The 14,144-nt window shown below is 42.1% G+C and overlaps 1 protein-coding gene across 3 annotated transcripts in view; it reads right to left on the bottom strand.

The window, feature by feature from the left end:
• Window positions 1-13,831, bottom strand: part of KCTD21 (potassium channel tetramerization domain containing 21) — a 132,724-nt gene extending 118,893 nt beyond the window's left edge. For 2 of the 3 annotated variants that reach the window (XM_078647793.1, XM_078647794.1), the window contains exon 1: window positions 13,725-13,815. The gene's annotated coding sequence lies outside the window, so the exon portion shown is untranslated. Of the gene's footprint in view, window positions 1-13,724 lie in introns of all 3 variants that reach the window. The other variant, XM_078647795.1, reaches the window with a different exon arrangement.
• Window positions 13,832-14,144: the final 313 nt, after the last annotated feature.

Genomic DNA, 14,144 nt, shown 5'->3' with positions numbered 1-14,144 from the left:
ATTATTGGTCTAATAAAACATCAGGGCTTGGGCTAGATTTAGGTTTGGCTATGGGCAGTTTGCGTAAAATAAACTGTAGTAGGCTTAATAGTGTGGCTAATGGAAGGTAGAAGAAGGAACAGTGTAATGGAAGTCATGAGACAAAGACACTTAGGCAGAAACTATCAGAGAAAAGTGATAATTGCATACATGGGATTGTGGACTAGATGGAACTGAATGGGGAAGTGGGTGATAGGTATGAGTGGGCACGTGAGAAACATACCTGTTCCTCTCCAGATTACTTTCAATGTAAGACAGTCTGGGACAGAAACACAGGAAGGTGGATAATTTAAAACGGATTGGTATCTGGGCTAAGAGTCAAGGAAGGATTACCATAACAAATGCATTAGTTGTCAATGAGAAAGAAAATTGACTGATCACTAGTCCAGCAACTGCTTCGTACCCTAGGGCAATGTGGTCCTCCATTACCCATCACAGCAGCCTGGAGTGGTTGAGGTTTTAGTTAGACAAAAATGTAATACACTAATTTAGAAAAGCAGTGCCAGTCACAGAATGTGCAGGAATTGGAAAAGCATTACCTAACAAATGAGAAATTATTGCTGGACTAAGTAGTATCATTTTGAAAGGTTTGACATTTTTTTAATAAATTAAGTCAATTCAATGCTATAAAATTTAATGGAGAAAAACAGCTAGAAAGGGATCAGAAAAAACGATTAAAAGAGGGGAAGGGAATGAAAATAGCTAAGAGGAGTGAAGGAAAGGTTCCTGACACAGCAATAAATAAATGGTGGGAAAGCTACACACAGGAGAAAGTCAGCTACGGAAACAGAGGTAATATAAAAGAAAACACAAGCAGATATGCAGGGTTAAGAGACACTAAAATAAATAAGGAGAATTTGATAAAAAATAGAACATAAAGAAGGCCATAATGCACACTAGGTAAGAATTGTTAAAAGTAAAATATAATGAACATAATTTACCAGCACCAGTAGTAATGGCTGGAATGGAGAGGGTGGTACTGGCCCTGCTCTTCTCATGGGCCTGGGCTGTTGTGGTTATCTAGACACCCTTGTTTCTTTTGGTTATCCTGAAAGAAGGAAAGACCAGAAGACAGTTTAGTAGCACTCTCTGTCAAAATATTTTTTACGAGCAAACAAATCTACTTCTAACCAATCCTATTCCTCCTTTTAATCTCCACCCTAAAAATTGTTTCCCCACCTTACACTTTGTTTCCCACAAATGTTAATGCCCCTCCATTTGCTTGATACATTTTTGCTCTTTTGTCACGCTAAAAAACTGTGGAAACTGTGGGCACTCAGTCTCCTGTTGTGCAGTGCACCTCACAGATATGTAGACCGTTCTAGTGACAGAAGAGTCATGCAGGTACAGTAACACCCTCGATATTAAACTATTCTCTTCCTAGTCCAGATATAAACCTGTGTATCAGCCTAGGCATACCTGCTTCACTATGGAACAGAACCTGGGCAGCATGATTCACTTAACGTCCTCTCCACTCCCCTCCCAATCGTCCAGTCATACATCCTTGTCAGGCTGATATGCCCCACTACTCTTGAGTAGACCACAAGCATTCCCCACTTACAAACCAAATACAGAATCCCAAACGTTTTGTATATAATTCATATTCCTTCTCCTATTGCAACAAAGACACTGGATGCTGATACTCTGGTGCAAAAAGTGCATTTATTTATGTAATTGGTCTAATGTGTTACAACTGTGTCAATAGAGTGAGGCCTACAGGCTCACTCCCCTTTTTAAAAAGTTCCCCTGATGTGTGCTTAACTCTCCCCTGGCTTACATCAGTTAGATTACAGGTGCTGTGCAGCGCAGGAGTGGTAACTCTGAGCTGGTTGTATCTGTGCCAGAAAAGGGCGCAGTACAGGAATAGAGCAGTGCTGAGCAATCCATGTATGGTGAGAGCATGTAGTAAGTGAATGTATGCCTGTGAGGATGTAGTGCAGTGCATGCGACGTGAAAGCAATATGCTGGGTGTAAGTGTGCTTGAGAAAAGTACAATACATGAAAGGTTAAGTGTTGTGCGGTGCATGCATGATGTATGTGTGTGCTAGCAGTGTGCGTTTTTGCAAGAAGCATACCATGGCACCACACAGAAAGACTACAGTTCTGAACAGTGCACAGAGGTGTCACGTAAATTTAACTGTGATATACATGATCAATACAAAATGAAAACATTTTTAAACATCACTTACCTAGGCCTGCCACCTCCACGCCAAGTAGGTCCTCCTCATGGTCTATTAGTTCAGCCCAGCGGTACATCACATGCAGCTGGATGTGGGAGTCCCGGTGTGGTGGTGCATGCTATGCTTCACTCTCTCACACCACAGCCTGCAATCTGCTAGGCTGTAATCTTTTCTTGGCCTGCCACTTACTACCAGCATGAGGGGGAGATGGTGCTGCACAAAACAAAATAGTGCTGCAACTTCTGCCTCATTTAAACTGCGGTGGTGGGTTACTCCTTGAGCCACCATCAACTACAGAAGGCCTTGGCAGCATGGCAGCATTGACTCCCTCTGCCATAGTCAGACAATATAGGACAACTAAAGGCAAGGGAAGATAGACAAAAATAGTCAACAGAGACAAAAAAAAATCATAAATAAACCCACGGGGCAGTAAAAATAGCACCTGAAAGTGAAAATAATGTGGAAAAAAGGGGAAAGGTGGACAAGAATGGAGTAGATGGTCCTCGGCAACAGGGAAACGTGGTATAGCTAGGCAGGAGCCTGCTGGGATAAATAAAATGGCTGCAAACTGGTGCAATGCTGCTTGCAGTAACAGGCAACCTTTTGAACACGAAATGCGTCTCCAGCATAATTTTTAATGCTAGGTGCTGGAGATGCATTTCTTGTAATTTTATACAAATTTCGTGCAATCCATTTAAAAATGTTCTCAATTACACAAACAATTGGCACTTATGCTATTTAAATTGAAAGTTTTGTGCAGATTCAAACACCACCAAAGTTAAAGTGACAGTAAAGTTCCAAATTAAAACATAGAACGTCTTAAAATGTGCTAGTTAACGTACACAAACCATAATTCATACCCCCGGAATCAAAACAGTAACTTGTCCCTAAATGGGCCCTTCGTGAACGCACAATACTTATACTAATAAACAACTTGATTTAACAATACATAATTAACCAATTAAATGCCAGTTCCAACACCACTCCCTCTTCCCAGTATGGAGCCCTTTTTAGGTTTTGCTTGTGTTGTGCTTGCGAAATCTCTTGTATTAAAAAACAAAAATTGTAAAAGGGGCTTAGAACCAGCCCTTTACTTACCTGAACTTACCATTCGTTAATTCCAACGATGCTCTAATTTACGTGCTTCTGATTGGCCGATATGTCCCGCTTTCACTTCTGCTCTGCTTTGCCGCCCTTGCCTTGCGTGGGCATTGGACCAAGTACAGTTACTGGCCAGTGTCCTTCCACTGGCGACTAACTCTGTAGGACATTTACGAACACGCACTCCATAGGAGTGCTTCTGCAGGCCCTCTGTCTCCTTCCTGTGGTCTTGCAGACTCTTCCAGGGTCACACCTTGTTGCTTCCCCCCTCGCACGTTGTTCAATGCCCCCCTCGTGTATCGTTCACTGCTGTGCTTGTTTAACACCATCAACGCGGTCAGATTTACTGTGGTGCGCTGAAGATTGTAAAAACCCGCGGTTCATGACGAGCTCAGCTCGTCATGAGTGTACGAGAGGGGTACCTCATGACGAGCTGAGCTCGTCATGAGCGTCGAAGGGGTTAAAAAATAGTTTTTTTCCCTCTGTATTTAATCTGGAGCTCTGGCATATACCCCCCTGAATCGGACTATGAACCTGCATCTGAGCAACATGCCAACAAAAACATACAGGAGCTGCCTCTGAGCTCCCTCTAGCATGTGCAGACTCCTCTGGTGCAGTCTTCAGCTCTATGAAGCAGGCTTCGGTTTAACCTTTTTTCTGGTGCCAGACTGACAGCACTCCAGTAAATACTCACTGCCCCCAAATCATATAGAATGAGGGAACCAGTCCTGTCTGCTCTACACTCCTGTTTTTTGTAACCTGGGTTACAGCTAATCAGTCTCAAATTCTAATTTAACATCCTCAGAGAAGTGCTAGACTTATTTTTTAATACTTTTCTTATTCATCAAACCGAGTAACAAGGCTAACTTTCACAGCCACCAGACCTCTAGGCACGTTAGACAACCCCTTTCACCAGAACACACACACACGAAACACCCTTTTATGTTAAAAAAGTTAAAAAAATGTATACATAAAATTAGTTCTGCTGCAGAATGCCATTTATTACCAATAAATGTAAATGCGAAATGTTAAATTCGCCCATCTAAATGTTACCAAGAAGTAAGAAATGTTGATTTATCCTTGCACGGATTCTGACCTATGGGTTACTAACAGATGTCAGAAGTGAGGGTTTAACTTACTGAGCTATTACTTGGAGAGCACACAACCCTCAATGTCGCCTATATTGGCACACCTACTTATCCAGATACGAGAGTGCATGGTATTTTAATTGTATTTTCTGTACTTCGAGAACTTTGCCAGAGGGACTAGAAGCAGGTAGGTGCACAGGTGAACCATCTGTTTTTTTCAGTATTGTGGACCGCGAGGTCCAAAATAAAGCACTTGGGCGAATCCCGGGGCCAGGAAAGAAGTGGGGGATTTTTATCCATTAGACAAAAATATTTGGTGACCACGGAGACCGAAGAGAGGAATGTTTAATTAATTCCCAACAGCAGAATAGCTGTTTGAAATTAAAAAAAATACAAATTTGGAAATGCCAATAGGTTTCGCTGAGGCAAATTCTTTTGATGTTGTTAATGTTTTTTGTTACATGTCACACATCAGATGAGCTGCTGTACAACATGGCATCAATTGTTTTTTTTAAAGTGCTATGACGTAGCTAGCAATGTCCGTATCATAGCGTTTTTTTTAGTTTGTTTTTTTACTTGAAGCCATATTGCACAGCAGCTCAACTGCTATGCCATACATGAAAAACATATTGACAAAGTCAATAGAATTCGCAAAGGTGAAACCTATCGTCTTGGCCAATGCTTGTTTATATTTGGGGTAATTCATGGCTTAAGGTCTTATTACTTTTTTGGTGGTCCAACTGCCAAAAGACCGTGACTGCTCGGAAACAGCTGCTCCTTTGGCCGTCTGACCATTGTATTACAAGTTTGCTGAAGGACTGGCAGTGTGGCTGCGGCAGTCTTGCAGTGGTGGACAAAGTATTTCAATATATATCACTGCCTGTGTGTACAATGCGACTGCATATGTGCTGTGAAATATTAGCAGAACTGTTTTCATGTAACCAGTAAGTATAACATGCAGCGTGTGATGCAGTAAACAGTTTTTTGTGTCACTTTCTCTGAATTCTGCTAATAGCAGGGGCTTTACATTTTGCACTGAAGTAATACATGTCTGAATATGTGTTTATTAGTATAGTTGCTCTGAATAATGTGGTTTTGGGCCAACTTTATTTGCTTTAGCATGGCATAAATATAAAGTATGCCATGCAAGGCAACATATGCCTCCTGGTTGCCTTCCTATTTATTTTCTTCCAGTCCTATAAGTTAGAAAATGCCAATAATGCAGTCATCTCATTCAACCACCCTTTTATTTTTGGTGGGTTCTCATAGACCAAATGTTTGTGGTTTCTTTTATTTTTTTGGGCTTATTACATTTAACGCCCATAAGCAGAACAGGATTGATTCCTGTGTCATTGAACCCTATATTTATTCCATCGTTTGTTCCTTAGGGTGAGGATTGACTGAACTCAAGAAAAATGCCCATGCGTATGGAAGTCCCTGAGAAGGGGTTGTTCTTTGTGGGTGTTCTTGCGGCTAGCATTTTGACCAGATTGGGGGAAGTGTGCCTCGTGTTGGGCTTTGGAGGCACTGATTGGCAATGGGGTAAATGGAGGTATCTCATGCAGTGTAATTTAGAAATTGTTTCTAAAACAGCCCGAGGCCGCAGCGGTTCTGGGAAAGGGAAATTCTAGTTGCCTTTCTAGGCAGGGGTGCCCGATTGTTCCGCCAAACTGTAAATGTGATCCGCTTGCTACAGGAATGGGGTGGAAACATTTCAGGGGGCAGCATTCTCCAATGTCTGCAATTACAGCCAAAAGGTGATATAATTTGTCACCGACAACGGACAAGAGGCCCAAATTAAGGGCAGTCCGTGAAATTTACGGACGGTTGGTCATCCAACTCGCTCGATAAACTAATTTTCCTGGCTGATCTTTGAACCAGAGAAGGATGAAAGCTGTGTTTTTGCCTTGGTAAAGGAGCAATCCACACCCAAAGCACAGTAAGATTTAAACCGGTCATCTACTTCAAGGTGGATGTGTATCTTTAGCCATCATCTCTTGTTAATTTTCCAGAATCTGATAGATTAATTCGATCTGTAATTACAGTGGCTGCAGAGGCAGAGCACAGGCTACTTTGCCAGATATAGATAAAGAATAATTACAACTTGATTTAATAACAGAATGGTTTCACTCTAACTAGCAAGTATGGTACATCTGAAAAACTGTTTTCAATTAGAGCCGAGTTTTCAACGTTTACTTTCTCTGTCTAATCGCAAATGCCTAAAAGCGTACAATGCATGCTATAATTATTTTCTTGCTTGTTGCAAAGTGTATTTTATTTGTTTATAGCAGTGTGACCTACGCATGTATACCTAGTAATTTATTTTTGGTTCTCATCTAGAAACCTATTATGTCTTGAGATGTACTATAGCACTATATAAATGCAAACCTTTTCCCTCTTCTATCCCTTCGCTATCCTTCTCAATCCAAATAACTGACTAATATCCACCACTCAAATTACTTTCATATTTCACTATACTAATTCACCACTAATCCTTATGGGTTACGGAGTAGCGTGCTACTCGCCAAGAAAGTGCTTCAACACCCCTTTAGGGGTAACAAGCGCTATATAAATGCTAACCTTTTTTCCCACTTCTATCCCTCCGCTATCCTTCTGAATCCAAATAACTGACTAACTTATCCACCACTCAAATTACTTTTATATTTCACTATACTAACAACACTAATCCTTTATGGGTTCCGGAGTAGAGTGCTACTTGCCGAAAAAGCGCTTCGACGCCTCATCAGGGGTAGTAAGCACTATATAAATGCAATTACAATAAATACAATATGTGTTGAATGCACACATATGTATGATATATGTTGAAAAATACCACCTACCCGTTGCCAGAGTCCAACCCGTATGTGGGCAGTCCCATTAATGGGTGTCTGGCACCAACGCACATACCTGAATTTTATCACACACTGGGTCGTATTCTTCAGGGTGAAGATGATGCTGTGCAGGGGGAACCTGGAGAAAGGGATCCACCTCAAAATCTGCTGCGAAGAAATGCAAAGGGGCAAGTATGCACCCCAAATCCTTTGCCTCCGCTGACCTTTAGCTGTCGATCTGACTGCCGCGGTCGGCTCAGGGGAAAACCAACGTGTAAAACAGACAGCGGTGTTACGCCTCTGTATCGCCCAATGCAGGCTGCCTTCTCCCGACCCTAGAGAGTGGTGGTGTGCTGGGGGTCTCTGTAAAGGAAACACTGCCAACTCATAATACGGCTGATGGCTCACCACCATCGGACCCCTACCGCTGGGACGGTGGTCCACAGAGTGCCAAACTTGCAATAAACCCCAAACGTCTTTAAAAGTTTCTTTACACAAAAGCCATCCAGTCCAAATGTGCATCCGTTATTTTCCCACATGATGTAGATTCTAAAGGTACCAAGGGTTTGTAGATTCCCTTGGAGAAGAGGGAACTAAGAAAGTAGCCAAAAAGTAGTACTTTAAAAAAAAATCTATACAAGAAAGTTTGCATTTTTTTCTAAAAATGGATTCAACAAAAGGCTTGCTGGGTGAAGATCACCATTTTCCCTTCTTTTCATCACGGTTATAGCAATTTTCTAAGTGGTGTAAATATATTTACTATTTTTGTGATTGAGAAGAAAGAAGCGTGAAACGATTGGGAAAGCTGTACATGTCTGAATTCCGCGAGTGATCATTTGAATGGATGTCGTAGAGTCTTAAATAAATTAATCCTTTAAATCAAAAAGAAAGTAGGACAAAATATAAATGTGACAATGATTTCAGCTGCAATTGTTTTACCCTTAGAACTGATATACAGTAATATACCATTACATCCTTCGAATTCTTTACAGGAATATTTGTTGGTTGCCCATAAACAATCTACCCAGAACCAATAAGCAAGTCAGAGAGTATTGTGTACCAATCATGCATCATTTAATAAGGTAAAATCAATCAAGTGCAAAATGTGTCTGAAGGAAAGCTACACATTTTTTACACGTGGTCATACTATCGTAATTCGGTGAGTTTTTGATGTAAAATGGGTACTTTCTTGCAAGCGGGCTTAGATTTCAAAGCCAAAAATTAGGACAAATTCTACAGTTAACAACAAATATTCTACCTTTTGGTATTCCCAAACTTATCTTGATTAAAATGGTACTCCACCTGTGCGGGTTAGCCTACCTACCACCCATGAAAGGTAAAGGCCCAAAATGCAATTAGGGGACATCTTAGGGGACATCAAATATTTTTCCTTGGCATTTCAATGTATTTGGGGGTGTGCAGTATTTAGCTCCAGGGTGGGCCGTCACCCAGTGGAATCATCTAACCCCAGACATTTCTGAAAACTAGACACTCTGAGGATTACAGGATAGCGTGGCACCACTTTTTTTTTATCCAAAACATTGAACTTTGGCTAAAATTAATTTTCCTCACAACTCTGAGCAGGAAAGTTCTGGACTGACAAAATTCCTACCATCCAGCATTCCATACTTCTCCCAACAAAAATGGTATCCCACTTGGGGGTGCGGGTGTTCCACCTGCGAGAGGACGGGCCCCAAATTGCAACATGGAGACCCACGATTTTTCCTTGAAATTACAATCTTTCTGAAAATATGGGTGGCAGCAGTATTTGGGCCCAACGGCGGCCAGCACGGAGGGAAATCTACCAACCCAAGACATTTATAAAAAAATACATATCCAGGGTGGTGTAGCTTACGTGGATCCGACTTTTATTTACCCAGATTTCCCTGCAGACATTCCAAATAAAAGATGTTCATTACATTCCTGAAAAGGAAAGTTTTGGAATGTATGGGGAAATCAACAAAAGTCCTACCCCCAGGGTCCCAACACTTTCTAACTAGACAAGTTACCCTAAATGGGAGAGTAGGGCTAATGTACAGGCAGGAACCAATCAAAACTTAGATCATGTTAAGTCAATGTAGTCTACGCATGATTACAAATTTGGGGGCAGATTTATGAGGCCCTTGCGCCACGTTTACGCCGCCGTTGCGTCACGCAAGGCGGCATAAACGTGGCACATCCCTACGAACGATTTACAACGTGACGCATCTAGGCAGATGCGTCACGTTGTAAAGCCCTGCGCCGATTGTGGGCGTTCCGGCGCAGGGTGGGCGTTCTGGGGCAGGTGCGCCTCACAAAAGTGGCTGAGTGAAATCTATAAGATTTCACTCAGTCACTTTCAGGCCAATGCTGCGTCAAAAGCCTGCGCCTGCTTGAAGCAGGCGTAGGTCTTGATGCAGCATTGGTCAGATAGGGCACCCCCGAGCCTTGCTGGAGCTGCGTCGCGCTTGCGACGCGACTCCAGCAATGCGCCGCCTTTACGGCACAGATGCGTCACGCATCTGTGCCGTTTTTGCCCCATGGTGCGCCGCATTGTAAATGCGGCGCACCATGGGTGGCGGAGCTGTGGCGCACATTAACTGGCGCATCCCTGGGGATGCGCAAGTTAACATAAATCTGCCCCTTGGTCCATTCCTACTTATGCGGTAGGCCCACTCACACATATGGGGTACATTCATCGCAAGAGACGTGTGGGAATGCGCACTATACCAGACGGGGAAATGGGACTTCATCTATAATCGACTATGTAATCACAAGCTATGACCTGCTAGAAACAGTTTTATATTTGCTTAACCAGTTTTGCCAAGAGAGCGATCATTCCCAAATGCACTTGACAACAGATTGGTTACCCAAATCATCAGCACCTTGTCATATAACATATTTAAAAAGTAATGTAGTTGTAAATGAAGATAAGAGACGCATTTTCTGGAACTCTTATACCATCGACAAAATTATGTGTCTGATTGATCATTCAAAATTTTTAACGAGAACGTTCTCAGAAAATCCCATCAAAAATTTTGAATCCATTATAATAGAGTACAGATCTCTTATTCTTCAGATGATAGTAAATGATTCAGTTGGTAACAGTAAGAAAAAAGATAAAAATAATCGTACCCTTAAGAACTCCGAGGTAAAGAAAAAACTAAACAAATATATACGCGCCCAATATATAAATCCTACTCCAGAAATAAAAAAGGAAATAAATAAAATCAAAAATCAACTAAGACGTGAGAATCTGAGACATAAAAAAACTGTACAAGATCGCAATTGGGTAGATATACAGATAGCGGCGAATAAGAACGACCAGCGCAACTATTGGTACCTAATAGGAAAACTCACCGGATCCAAAAAGAAACTACAACCAATACCGGTTCCTCCGGGTGCCTGGGAAAATTTTCTAACAGACCTTTATAGATCAAACTCTATAGCCTCATCAGAAAGCAGCGGGGTCTATAACAAAGAAAAAGATGAACTCTCATTAAATAAAATTACCGCAACATCGGTGGAATTAAACATACGTAAAGCAAGATCAACAGGAGCGTCCGGCCCAGATCAGATCCCGATCAAAGCACTAAAAATTGCCCCAAAGGAATGGAGTCAGTTGTTATATCCCCTTTTTAATTACATCTTAGATACTGGCCATATCCCAAAATCATGGCAGGGAAGTATAATCATCCCGATTCACAAAAAGGGAAGTAAAACCCTGGCAAGCAATTTTCGTCAAATTGCCCTTATGGACTCCGTGGGCAAGGTATTTGCAGCAGAAATTTTACATCGTCTTAAAGAATGGGCCTTTTCGACTGGCCGGATACCAATGTATCAGGCAGGCTTCAGGCCCAAACATTCGGTAACTGACAACATCGCAGTTATTCAAACCATCATCGACAAATATATAACACAGAAAAATCAGGTTGTATATGCTGCCTTTATAGATTATACTACAGCGTTTGACCGGGTGGACCGACCAACCCTGTGGGAAAAATTGAGGAAACTCGGCATTAATGAACAACTACTACAGTCTATAATCAGCTTACACACCAACACTTGGTGTCAAGTTCAAATGGGGGGAGAAAGAGGTTACACGGAAAGAATTAAAACGGAAAATGGACTAAAGCAAGGGTGCCTCTTAGCCCCAATACTATTCTCCCTCTACCTAAGCGACTTGTGCCATTACCTGCAACTGGGTTCTAACCTACCTCCAAAAATTGCTGATCAAAAAATAAGTGCTTTACTGTACGCTGATGACATAGTGCTGTTGGATCTTACCCCCTTCGGATTGCAAACGTCACTAGATATTTTATACAAATACTCCAAAGAAAACTATCTAGTCCCAAACATACAAAAAACAAAAGTATTGGCCTTTTCAGGGAAGAAACAAAGTGCGAAATATACCTGGAAACTGGGGGGGGAAAAGATAGAAGAAGTTAAGAACTATCCCTACCTTGGCAGGATCCTCTCAAAAAATTTATCTAACATCACGCAATTGAATAATCTGTCAAGAAAATCAGATATACATGTAGCGGCCCTCCTGAGACTATATAGCGCAACAGGGAATAGACATTTTTCTTCTCTGATAAACATTTATAAAGTAAAAATACCTCCTGTACTTTCTTACGCGACGGAGTACATTCCCACAAAACAATGGGCTTTTATGGATCGGAAAGAGGGGAAGATTTTAAGGAAAATTATGAAACTGTCTGATGCAGTTCCTGTTCAAGCACTGAGACTAGAACTATCAGTGACCAGTTCTTATGCAGTAGCTATTGCAAGTGTAATAAGGTGGGCCTACAACTTATTGCATGCAAAAGAGAACACATTAAGGTCACTGTTGAAAAAAGAAACCTTTGAGTCCGATGCTAAAAAGCAGGTTTTTAGAGGGAACATGGCAGAAGCATTTCGCGTAGCAAATATTACAGTCGATATGTTGCAAAACTGGTCACCAGCACAACTAAAACTGTTTTTAAAATGCTTCACCCCAAAGCTCAGTTACGAAATGGATTCCCGCCACTGCACCAAATTAACCACTTATAAACTATTCGCTGATTCCTTAGAATTCAAGCAAAGTCGGCCTTATATTGGGCTAACTCTAACACATGGAGCTAGGAGAACAATTATTATGCTTCGACTAGGCATTCTTCCCCTACTTGCATTTATTTCTAGATGGTCCCCGGGGGGATCTGCTTTATGTACATTGTGCGCGGGGGGTAATCAGACTCTGGAACATGTTCTTTTTATATGCCCGAGCCAAATTGTAATTTCTGCGCGTACTAGATTTTTAGCTCCAATATATTGTTCATGTAGAATCACGACAGTAAGTGAACTTATTGCTCTTTGCAAACAACCTCCGAATGAATTTGTTTGTTTTAATTTGTATAAATTTTTAAAATCGTTCTTATCTTTGTATTGATAATGTTGAATTTTAATCTATATGTAATTTGCATATTTTGTGGTCCTCTGTTGAGTACCAGTACAAATAAACTTTTTTGACTTTGACTTTTGACTTTGTGGGAATGCAGAATAGTAAGACTAATGTCACTGGCTGGTAGTGCCAGAGATTTCTGACAAATAAATGTTGGGAACAGTGCGTTATTTGGCCCACACTTTTAGCAGGACATTTTAGATAAGAAAATATTATTGGAGCCACAAAAGCTTTTTCACCCCATAAATCGTTAGTTTTTTTTTCTATAAATGACCATGGGTAGAAGGGTTTCCTTGGCGCTAGCCCGACCCAGATTCGCATTGTTGAGTGTGGGGAAGCACCATTAATAAGAAAGGGCAAGCCTTGAGTGTCTCATGATACACTTTCACTCCCTCCACAACGCTGGGTAAGAAAAAGTATATTAGTCTGCATACACGGATTATGCCTTGCTCATTTCATGCACGTGTGTGCGTGTGAATATGCACACACACACAAACCTATCCTCTGGGGTGGTCGTGGGGAGTCTCCATCCATGGGACACTTGAATATATATGGTTTTATTTCCTACAACATTTGGGATTCAATTTTTATCAATAGGTCCTTATCAATTCAGCGTCACAAAACATTAATCTATTCAAGTCAAAAGTCACAATTTGACTTTCATCTGAATATAATTTCAATTCGCCGTATGAATCTGCGCGTCCCTGAGTTTCTTCATGTTCAGGCAGCCGCGGCCACTTATGAGTTAGATAATCATTTCCCTTCCAGTGTAAATGAGGCCACTGCCCCATCGTATAATGCGTACTTAGCAAGCGCTCAGCTGTTCAAGCCGCATCAGGTGATGATGCGGTTGTCTGGCGGAATAGGAGACAACAAGCTGCACGTCCCCGCTCTGTGCTTCCTGACCCATCCAGTGAGCTTCAGCCCCCTTTAACACGCAGCGGTGCGGCCGGCACTGTCTCCTTCTGCTGACAGAATTACTCAGCGGCAGCCGCGCCTGTCAGGGCGCTTTAAGACCTATCCCCTCCTTCAGACTCCCAGGATGCACGGCGGGCGCCCCTCTCACCTGCTTCCAGAAGGGGCTAGAAACTCCGCAGCTCCCCCTGGCTGCCAATCGCAAACGCTCCCCTGCTCCTCCGCGAGAAGGCGGCTTCTGCAGAATGAGCGGCGCCGGGTCCGTGTGACGTGGTACGTTACCTGGTGACGTTGCAGGTCTTTGGTGCGCAGGCCCGGGTTGTTTACATTGATGTGTGGTTGTGTGAGTGGGGCAGAAAGTGCTTGCTTCGTGAGCGTGCTCAGTGCCTATTTATCAAAGTGATTTCAACTGATCGTGTTGTACGAGGAGCAGACAGTGTTTCCACCGAGCACACATGATTTATGGATTTTAGGTACTCTCAGAGCAGAGTTTCGCATGCTTAAAATAGACGATACTTTTAGAGTTGCCAAGCTCTGGACTTGGAGCCCTGGCCAAGTTAGAGCGACACAC

Source organism: Lissotriton helveticus, chromosome 6 (genome assembly GCF_964261635.1).
Source record: "Lissotriton helveticus chromosome 6, aLisHel1.1, whole genome shotgun sequence".
Classification (NCBI taxonomy): Eukaryota; Metazoa; Chordata; class Amphibia; order Caudata; family Salamandridae; genus Lissotriton; species Lissotriton helveticus.
Note: the sequence above shows the minus strand (reverse complement) of the source record. Positions and strands in the feature narration are given on the sequence as shown.